The following is a 10,975-nucleotide window of genomic DNA, read 5'->3' as shown; positions in this document are numbered from 1 at the left end:
GTTTTTTTTCAGCTTACACCTGGAATCTAACTATAAGCTATGAAGAGGAGGTGAAAGGGATAGAATTATTTTGGAGGTTTACATGTAACATGTGAATTCCTGCCTCTAGAAGAGGAGGAGAAGGTAAGTTTCCCATGACCATTATCAACAGAATCTTGCAGATAACTGATTAGAGGTTTTCCAGCATGTGTGGGGCATAGGGATAGGAATCTAATTCTCACAAGGAGGGATCTAAAAGTGAGAGGTCTGGAGATGGCCCTATTTTTGAATGAAGGAAGGTGGCTCTGTGCAGAAAATTAGACTTCCCCATGGCAGGGGAAGGGACTGTCTCCAAGAATAGTGTGGAATCACATCCAAGAGGACTTCTGGGAAAGATGAAGGGACAGCCTAAGAGAGATGATCTAGAGAAGCCTGGGGGAATGAAGCAGTAAAAAGCATTAGAGTATGCTACCACAAAATATGCCAATGTGGTATATGGATTCTTTTGAACTGAAGGTAATTAAGATACAGCAGATTCAGGGAAAGCTCTCTGCTCTCCCTTTCTGTCTAAAAGCAAGGCATACATTTCCATTTGTAAAGGCAACACGAATTTGTAAAGGTGACTCCCTCATCCATACCAGAAATAGGAGGGAGATACTTATTCACTTATGAATGGAGAAGACACCAACTTGAGTCTGCATAAAAAAAATTACTAAATAGCAAGATTTCTAAGATTGCACAAGAGTAGGGGACCCTTGTTTCATCTGGTCCCTTGAATTTAGCTTGATATCTATCAGATCATTCTGAACACCTGTGAACTCAACCTGGGATCTAAGAAAAGAATTGTTGCAATTTTACAAATAGAAAAGTGACCACTTTTTGCAAGGTAGGAGGTGTGAAGAAGTGAATTTGAGGTGATATATCAGAAGATAAACCATGGGGTTGTGGTTTAAGCTGACCACAAGAAAGTGATATAACAGCAGAGTGCAAAATCAGAACTTTTAGAAGTTTACTCCAGTGAGGGACATTCTTGCCTGAAAGATGCCCAGGTGGCCAAGTGGGGCAGAATTCTAGGTGGGACAGTGTAGTCTGAGGGTCACAGAAATATTGGGGGGGACAGTGTTCCCAAGCCTTGGAGCAGGGAAGCTGGCTACAATCAGCAAGACTGGAAGTAGGTTCTCAGCTCAGTGTTGCCATAAACTGTGAACCTCAGCATGATCACCAGCTGCTCTGCAATCAGGGGCCCAGCAAGCAGCAGAATTTCAGTGAGATACCCCCCTTCTTCCCCCAAGAGGATAGGCTTGGGAGTGCATCAGAGTCTGTAGAGTTTGATGCACACAAAAGTGATTGACTGCTTTTCCCTGAGGGTGCCCTGAAGAGTAGGGGCCCCGATCTTTCAGATTTGGGGTTGGAGATTGGGGTGCCACCATTTTTATTTTTTTCATCCTCTAAAGCAGCAGAGAAAGCCTTCAGGGAACAAAGGCCACATAGAGCAACCTGAAGCAGCTTACACTGAGCCTGGGCCCCTGACAAGTGGTGTGCAACTCTGCCCAGGCAAACACTCCTGAGAATCAGTGCAACAGGCCCCTCTCCCAGAAGACCAGCAGGAACATCAGGCTAATACCAAGTTTATGTATCACACAGAACTGAAAAGCTCCTGTGCTAGGGAAAAATAGTATATAGAATTCAAGTTTTTTTCTCATTATTCTTTAGTCTTTCAGTGTAAATTTTTTTCTCTTTTTTCTTTTTCTTCTTTCAACTAGTTTCTTATTTTATCAATTCTTTTCATAGTTTTTTTTATCATCATTTTTACATTTATATTTTATAGATATATTCCTCATTTTGGCTTCCCTCCACTGTGTTGAATTTTATTTATATGTATATATATAATAAATATATACACATATGTATACACACACACTAAATATGTATATACACGCACTAAATATATATATATTGTGCTACTGGGTATTTACCCCAAAGATACAGACATAGTGAAGAGAAGGGCCACATGCACCCCAATGTTCATAGCAGCATTGTCCATAATAGCTAAATTGTGGAAGGAGCCAAGATGCCCTTCAACAGATGACTGGATTAAGAAGCTGTGGTCCATACATACAATGGAATATCATTCAGCTATCAAAAAGAACGATTACTGAACAATTGCCACAACGTGGACGGGACTGGAGGAGATTATGCTAAGTGAAATAAGTCAAGCAGAGAAAGACAATTGTCATATGATTTTTCTCATCTATGGAACATAAGAACTAGGAAGATCAGTAGGAGAAGAAAGGGATAAAGAAAGGGGGGTAATCAGAAGGGAATGAAGCATGAGAGACTATGGACTCTGAGAAACAAACTGAGGGCTTCAGAGGGGAGGGAGGTGGGTGAATGGTATAGGCTGGTGATGGGTAGTAAGGAGGGCATATATTGCATGGTGCACTGGGTGTTATACGCAGCCAATGAATCATCGAACTTTACATCAAAACCAGGGATGTACTGTATGGTGACTAACATAATACAATTAAAGATATTATTATAATAAAAAAAGAATAATAAGACAGAAAAAAAGAAAGCTGCAGTAGCAATCCTTATATCAGACAAATTATATTTTAAATCAATGACTGTAGTAAGGAATGAAGAGGGACACAATATCATATGTAAAGGGTCTATCCAACAACATGATTTAACAATTATAAATATTTGTGCTTCTAACATGGGAACAGCTAATTATATAAACCAATTAATAACAAAATTAAAGAAACACATTGATAATAATACAGTAATAGCAGGGGACTTTAGCACCCCACTCAGCAATGGACAGATCATCTATGTAGAAGATCAACAAGGTAACAAGGGCTTTGAATGACACATTGGACCAGATGGACTTCACAGATATATACAGAGCATTCCATTCTAAAGCAACAGAATACACATTCTTCTTGAGTGAACATGGAACATTCTCCAGAATAGATCACATACTGGTTCACAAATCAGGTATAAACCAGTACAAAATGATTGGTATTATTCCCTGCACATATTCAAACTACAATGCTTTGAACCTCGAACTCAATCACAAGAAGAAATTTGGAAGGAACTCAGATACTTGGAGGTTAAAGAGCATCCTACAAAAGAATGAATGGGTCAAGTGGGAAATTAAAGATTCAAAAAATCATGGAAACAATAAAAATGGAAATACAACTATTCAAAACCTTTGGGATGCAGCAAAGGCAGTCCTAAGAGGGAAGTGCACAGCAATACAAGCCTTTCTCAAGAAACAAGAAAGGTTTCAAATAACCTAACCATACACCCGAAGGAGCTGGAGAGAAAACAGCAAATAAAGCCTAAATCAAGCAGGAGATGAGAAATAATAAAGATCAGAGCAGAAATCAATGAAATAGAAACCAAAAAACAGTAGAACAGATCAACAAAACTAGGAGCTGCTTCTTTGAAAGAATTAATAAGATCTAAAAACTCCTAGCCAGATTTATCAAACAGAAAAGAAAAAGGAACCAAATTAATAAAATCATGGATGAAATAGGAGAGACAACAGCCAATACCAAAGAAATACAAATAATTATAAGAACATTTTATGAGCAACTTTATGCCAACAAGTTAGGCAATCTGGAAAAAATGGATGCATTATTAGAAATATACAAACTACCTTGTAGTATAGCTTGAAATTCGGCAATGTGATGCCCCCAGCTTTGTTTTTCCTTTTCAACAATTCCTTGGCGATTTGGGGCCTTTTCTGGTTCCACACAAATTTAAGGGCTCTTTGTTCTATTTCTTTGAAAAATGTCATTGGTATTTTGATTGGGATGGCACTGAAAGTGTAGATTGCTCTGGGTAGCATAGACATTTTAACTATGTTAATTCTTCCGATCCAGCGGCATGGAATATTTTTCCACCTTTTTGTGTCTTCTTCAATGTCTTCCAAGAGTGATTTGTAGTTTGTAGAATATAGATCCTTTATGTCTCTGGTTAAATTAATTCCGAGATAATGTACTACTGGGTATTTACCCCAAAGATACAGACGTAGTGAAAAGAAGGGCCATATGCCCCCCAATGTTCATAGCAGCATTGTCCACAATAGCTAAATTGTGGAAAGAGCCGAGATGCCCTTCAACAGATGACTGGATTAAGAAGATGTGGTCCATATATACAATAGAATATTACTCAGCCATCAAAAAGAACGATTTCACCACATTTGCAGCAACACGGACGGGACTGGAAGAGATAATGCTAAGCAAAATAAGTCAAGTAGAGAAAGACAATTATCATATGGTTTTACTCATTTATGGAACATAAGAACTAGGAAGATCGGTAGGAGAAGAAAGGGAAGACAGAAGGGGGGGGTAAACAGGAGGGGTAATGAACCATGAGAGACTATGGACTGGGAAACAAACTGAGGGCTTAAGGAGGGGAGGTGGGTGAATGGGATAAGGCTGGTGATGGGTAGTAAGGAGGGCACATATTGCATGGTGCACTGGGTGTTATACACAAATAATGAATCATGGAACTTGACATAAAAAACTAGGGATGTACTGTATGGTGACTAACATAATATAATAAAAAATTATTATTTAAAAAAAGAAATATACAAAGTACCTAATTTGAAAGAGAAAGAAATAGACAATCTGAACAGACCCATAACCAGCAAGGAAATTGAAGCAGTAAGCAAAAATCTCCCAACAAACAAGAGTCCAGGAATGGATGGCCTCCCAGGGGAATTCTAACAAACATTTAAAGAACTAATACCTATTCTTCTGAAGCTGTTTCAGAAAATTGAAATGGAAGGAAAACTTCCAAATTCATCCTATGAGGCCAGCATTACCTTAATCCCAAAATAAGACAAAGACCCCACCAAAAAGGAGAATTATAGACCAATATCCCTGATGAACATGAATGCCAAAATTCTCACCAGGATACTAGCCAGTAGGACCCAACAGTACATTAAAAAGATTAGTCATCATGACCAAGTGGGATTTATTCCTGGGCTGCAAATGTGGTTCAAAACTTGGAAATCAATCAGTGTGATACATCACATTAGTAAAAGAAAGGACAAGAATCACAGGATCCTCTCCATTGATGCAAGAAAAAAAAAGCATCTGACAAAATACAGCATGCTTTTTTGATTAAAACTCTCCACAGTGTAGGAATAGAGGGAATGTATTTCAATATCATAAAAGTCATATATGAAAAGTCCACAGTGAATATCAAAGTCAGGAACACGGCAGGGATGTCCACTCTCACCACTTTTGTTCCACATAGTACTAAAAGTCCTAGCCTCAGCGATCAGACAAAAATAAATAAATAAATAAATACATACATACATACATACATACATAATAAAAAACATTCAAGTCAGCAAAGAAGTCAAACTCTCTCTCTTTGCAGATGACATGATCCTTTATGTGGAATCCCAAAAGACTCCACCCTCAAATTGCTAGAACTCATACAGGAAGTCAGCAATGCCACAGGATATAAAATCAATGCACTGAAATCAGTTACATTTCTATACATGAACAACGTAGCTGAAGAAAGAGAAATTAAAGAAAATCAATGCACAGAAATCAGTTGCATTTCTATACACTAACAATGTAACTGAAGAAAGAGAAAATCAATCCTATTTACAATCGCACTAAAAACCATAAGACCATTTTGTGAACCAGGAAAGTTGGAGAACCACTTTAGTATGGCCCCATTTTGTTAATACATTTTTGAGTATTGTGTTTATATATAGAGAAAGACAAAAAAAAATGTGTGAAAGCATAGTATGATAACTGCTAATCTTTAGTAAGTGGGATGCAGGTTGTGTAGTACATTCATGTGTTTTTATGTATTTTACTTTTTTAACAAAGAGTATATATCAATTTTATAACAATAGTAAAGCTATTTTTAAAAGAAATTCAACTGGTGGAACAGTGCCTTATGGTCAAAGATCCATGTCACAACCTCTGTCATTTTTGTTGTTGTTGTTTTTTTTCTACTGTTCACTTAGCACCTAGTACCAAATGTAAGGTATACAAATGAACTGGAAAAAAATTAAAAAATAAAAACGATAAGATACCTAGGAATAAACCTGACAAAAGAGGCAAAGGATCTGTACTCAGAAAACTACAGAACATGTACGAAAGAAATTGAGGAAAACACAAAGAGATGGAAAAACATCCCATGCTCATGGATTGAAAGAATAAATATTGTTAAAATATCTATGCTACCCAGAGCATTCTACACATCCAAAGTAATCCCTATCAAAATACCATCAAAATTTTTCACAGTGCTGGGACAAACAATCCTAAAATTTGTACAGAACCAGTAAAGATCCCAAGTTGCCAGAAGAATGTTGAAAAAGAAAACCAAAGCTAGTGGCATCACAATGCCATATTACAAAGCTGTAATCATCAAGGCAGCATAGTACTGGCAAAAACCAGACACACAGACCAATAGAACAGACTGAAGAACCCAAAAATGGACCCTCAACTCTACGGTCAACTAATCTTTGACAAATCAGGAAAAAAATATCCGATGGAAAAAAAGTCTCTTCAAAAAATGGTGCTGGGAAAACTGGATAACCACATACAGAAGAATGAAACTGCACTATTCTCTTACACCATACACAAAGATAAACTCAAAATGGATGGAAGACCTCAATGTGAGACAGGAATCCATCAAAATCCTAGAGGAGAATGTAGGCAGTAACGTTTTTGACATCGGCCACAGTAACTTCTTTCAAGACATGTCTCCAAAGGCAAGGGAAAGAAAAGCAAAAATGAACTTTTGAGACTTCATCAAGTTAAAAAGCTTCTGCACAGCAAAGGAAATAGTCAACAAAACTAAGAAGCAACCCATGGAATTTGAGAAGATATTTGCAAATGACATTACAGATAAAGGGCTGATATCCAAGATCTATAAAGAACTTCTCAAACTCAATGCTCAAAAAACAAATAAGCCAGTCAAAAATGAGCAGAAGATATGAACAGACACTTCTCCAAAGAAGGCATACAAATGGCTAACAGACACCTGAAACAATGCTCAACATCACCAGCCATCAGGGAAATACAAATCAAAACCACAATCAGATACCACTTCACACCAGTCAGGATGGCTAAAATGAACAACTCAGGAAACAACAGATCTTGGCAAGGATGCAAAGAAAGGGGAAGCCTTTTACATTGTTGGTGGGAATGCAAGCTGGGACAGCCACTCTGGAAAACAGTATGGAGTTTCCCCAAGAAGTTAAAAATAGAGATACCCAATGACCCAGCAATTGTACTACTAGGTATTTACACCAAAGATACAAATGTAGTGATCCAAAAGGGCACATGCACCTCAATATTTATAGCAGCAATGTTCACAATAGCCAAACTATGGAAAGAGCCAGATGTCCATCAACAGATGAGTGGATAAAGAAGATGTGATTTATATATATATTGGAACAGTACTTAGCCATCAGAAAGGATGAAATCTTACTATATACATCAATGTGGATAGAATTGGAGGGCATTATGTTGAGTAAAATAAGTCAATCAGAGAAAGACAATTATCATATTGTATCACTCATATGAGGAATATAAGAAACAGTGTAGAGGATCACAGGGGAAGGGAGGGGAAATGGAATGGGAAGAAATGAGAGAGGGAGATTAAGCATGAGAGACTCTTAACTATGGAAAGGAAAGTGAGGGTTGCTGGAAAAGAGGTGGGTGGGGGGATGGGGTAACTGGGTGAAGTGCATTAAGGAGGCCATGTGATGTGTAGAGCACTGTGTGTTATATGCACCTGATGAATTACTGACCTCTACATCTGAAACTAATGATGTTCTATATGTTGGCTAATTTAGTTTTTTTTAAAACTTATTATATAATCCTTCTCTTTCATTAGTGTCCTCCATTCTTCTTCCCATAATTTATGACCCCAAGAAGCCCTACTCCCCCATCTTTTAATTCCTCCCTCAATTTATCACCCTTCACCCTTTTTTAAGATAGTATGTAAGCCCCAAATTCTAACTACTACATTTCTTTGTCAGTTCCTGTGCATATGTCCAGAATTAAATCTGTTTTTTCCCCTCTTGTTAATATGTCTTTTCTAATTTAATTCATAGACTTCATGTAAAGAATATAAGATAGTAGAGGATGGTTTCTTCCTCCCCAAGGACAGTCAAAAGTGGCCCATTTGCAGAGTCTATATGTGAAAACCTATGAAATTCTGATGACAGAATTAAATAACTAAATGTATGGAAAGATATTCAATGTTAATGGATTGAAAGATTCTAAATAGCCAAGATGTCAATTCTTTCCAACTTGATCTATAGATTCAATGTAACCCTAATAAAAACCCCAGCAAGCTACTGGGTAGATATTGACAAGCTGATTTTGAATTTTATGTGGAAAGATCAAAGACTCAGAATAGCCATTCTGAAAGAAAATAACAAAATCTGAGGAGCTGTACTACTCAATTACAAGACTTACTATAAAGCTTTAGTAATGAAGACATCATGTTATTGGTGAAAGAATATAGATTAATAGAACAGGATAGAGAGTCTCAATGTAGATGCACACAAGTATGCTTAACTAATCTTTGGCAAGAGAGCAAAGGCAATCCAAAGAAGGACCGTCTTTTCAAAAAATGGTGTTTGAAAATTTAGATATTAATATGAAAAAAATGAACCTAGACACAGACCTTACAGCTTTAACAAACAGTAACTCACAATTGATCATAGCCTTACGTGTAAAATGTGAAGATACAAAACTTATGGTAGAAAACATTGGAAAATCTACATGACAAGGACACAGGAGAAAATCTGTATGACAATGAATATGACAGAGGACAAAATCTATATGACAATAGCAAAACATGATCTGTGAAAGAAAAGTTGATAAATTGGACTTCATTAAAATTAGAAACCTTTTCCCTGTGAAAGACACTGTTCAGAGAATGAAGGACCAAGCCAAAAACCATGAGAAAATATTTTTCAGACATGTATCTGATAAAGAATTTTTATCCAAATATACAAAGAACTTTTATAAGTCATTGATAAGATTACAAACATCTTAATTAAAAAATAGGTAAATGATCTGAAGAGGAATTTCATGAAGCATGATATACAGATGGCAAATAAGCACATGAAAATATGCTCAATATTATTTGTCACTAGGGGATTGCAATTCAAAACAACGAGACACTACTACACACCTATCAGAATGACTACAATTAAAAAAAAAAAACCTGGCAATACCAATTTGTAACAGGTATGCAGAACAATGGGAACTCCATTCCTTGTTAGTAGGGATGCACAATGTTTGGCAGTTTCTTGCAAGCTAGACATCATCTTGACATATGAATGAACTCCTGGGTATTTATCCAACTTACTTGAATACTGTGTCCATGCAAAAATCTTCACGCAAATGTTTTTAGCAGCTTCATTCATAATCACCAAAAACTATTTAGTAACTAAGGTGTCCTTCAAAAGGTGGATGGATAAAGAGTGGTACATCCATTACATTGGAAGACTATTCAATAATAAAAAGAAATGAGCTTTCAAGCCATGAAAAGACATGGATGAAGTGTAACTGTATATTGCTAAGTGAGAGAAGTCACTCTGAGAAGGCTACCTAGTATATATTTTCAATTATATGATTTTCTGTAAAAGGCAAGACTATAGAGATGGTAAACAAATGAGTGGTTGCCAGGGTTCCATGGGGGAGAGAGGAAGAGTTAAATGGGAGAAGTACATGGAATTTTTTAGGGTGGCAAAGCTATCATGATACTGTGATGGTGGATACATGGTATATGTATTTATCCAAACCCATTCTTCTTTACAGTACAAAGAGTGAGACCTAATATAGGCAAGTTAAAAAAATATGTTTAGAAGATTAGAGGAATCTCAGGATAGAAGGCAGAATGTGACAAAATAATCTAATAGACCAGGTTATTTGTTGAGTGTTGAGTTTGAGAAGTTCTCTGTAGATCTTGGATATCAGCCCTTTATCTGTAATGTCATTTGCAAATATCTTCTCCCATTCTATGGGTTGCCTCTTAGTTTTGTTGACTATTTCCTTTGCTGTGCAGAAGCTTTTTAACTTGATGAAGTCTCAAAAGTTCATTTTTGCTTTTCTTTCCCTTGCCTTTGGGGACGTGTCTTGAAAGAAGTTACTGTGGCCGATGTCAAAAAGGTTACTGCCTACATTCTCCTCTAGGATTTTGATGGATTCCTGTCTCACATTGAGGTCTTCCATCCATTTTGAGTTTATCTTTGTGTATGGTGTAAGAGAATAGTGCAGTTTCATTCTTCTGTATGTGGTTATCCAGTTTTCTCAGCACCATTTTTTGAAGAGACTGTCTTTTTTTCCATTGGATATTTTTTTCCTGATTTGTCAAAGATTAGTTGACCATAGAGTTGAGGGTCCATTTCTGTAGTCTCTATTTTGTTCCATTGTAGTTCAATGTCAACAACAGCCAAACTGTGGAAGGAGCTGAGATGCCCTTCAATGGATGAATGTATAAAGGAGATGTGGTACATATATACAATGGAATATTATTCAGCCAACAGAAAGGATGAATACCCACCATTTGCATTGACATGGATGGAACTGGAGGAGATTATGCTAAGTGAAGTAAGTCAAGCAGAGACAGACAATTATCATATGGTTTCACTCATATGTGGAACATATGGAATAGCATGGAGGACCATAGGGGAAGGGAGGGAAATCTGAAGGGGGAGAAATCAGACAGGGAGACAAACCATGAGAGACTATGGACCATGAGAAACAAACCGAGGGTTTTAGAGGGGAGGGGGCTGGGGGAGGGGTTAACAGAGTTATGGGTATTAAGGAGGGCACATGTTGTGATGAGCAGTGGGTGTTATATGTAATTACTGAATCAAACTAATGATGTACTATACAGTGGCTAACTGAACATAAAAAAATCTAAAAGAGAGAAAGAGAGAGAGAGAATGAGAGAGAGAGAAAAGAAAAGAAAAGGAAAGGAAAGAAAA

The sequence above is a fragment of the Ailuropoda melanoleuca genome, unplaced genomic scaffold, assembly GCF_002007445.2.
Source record: "Ailuropoda melanoleuca isolate Jingjing unplaced genomic scaffold, ASM200744v2 unplaced-scaffold7568, whole genome shotgun sequence".
Lineage (NCBI taxonomy): Eukaryota > Metazoa > Chordata > Mammalia > Carnivora > Ursidae > Ailuropoda > Ailuropoda melanoleuca.
This window is presented reverse-complemented; position numbering follows the sequence as displayed.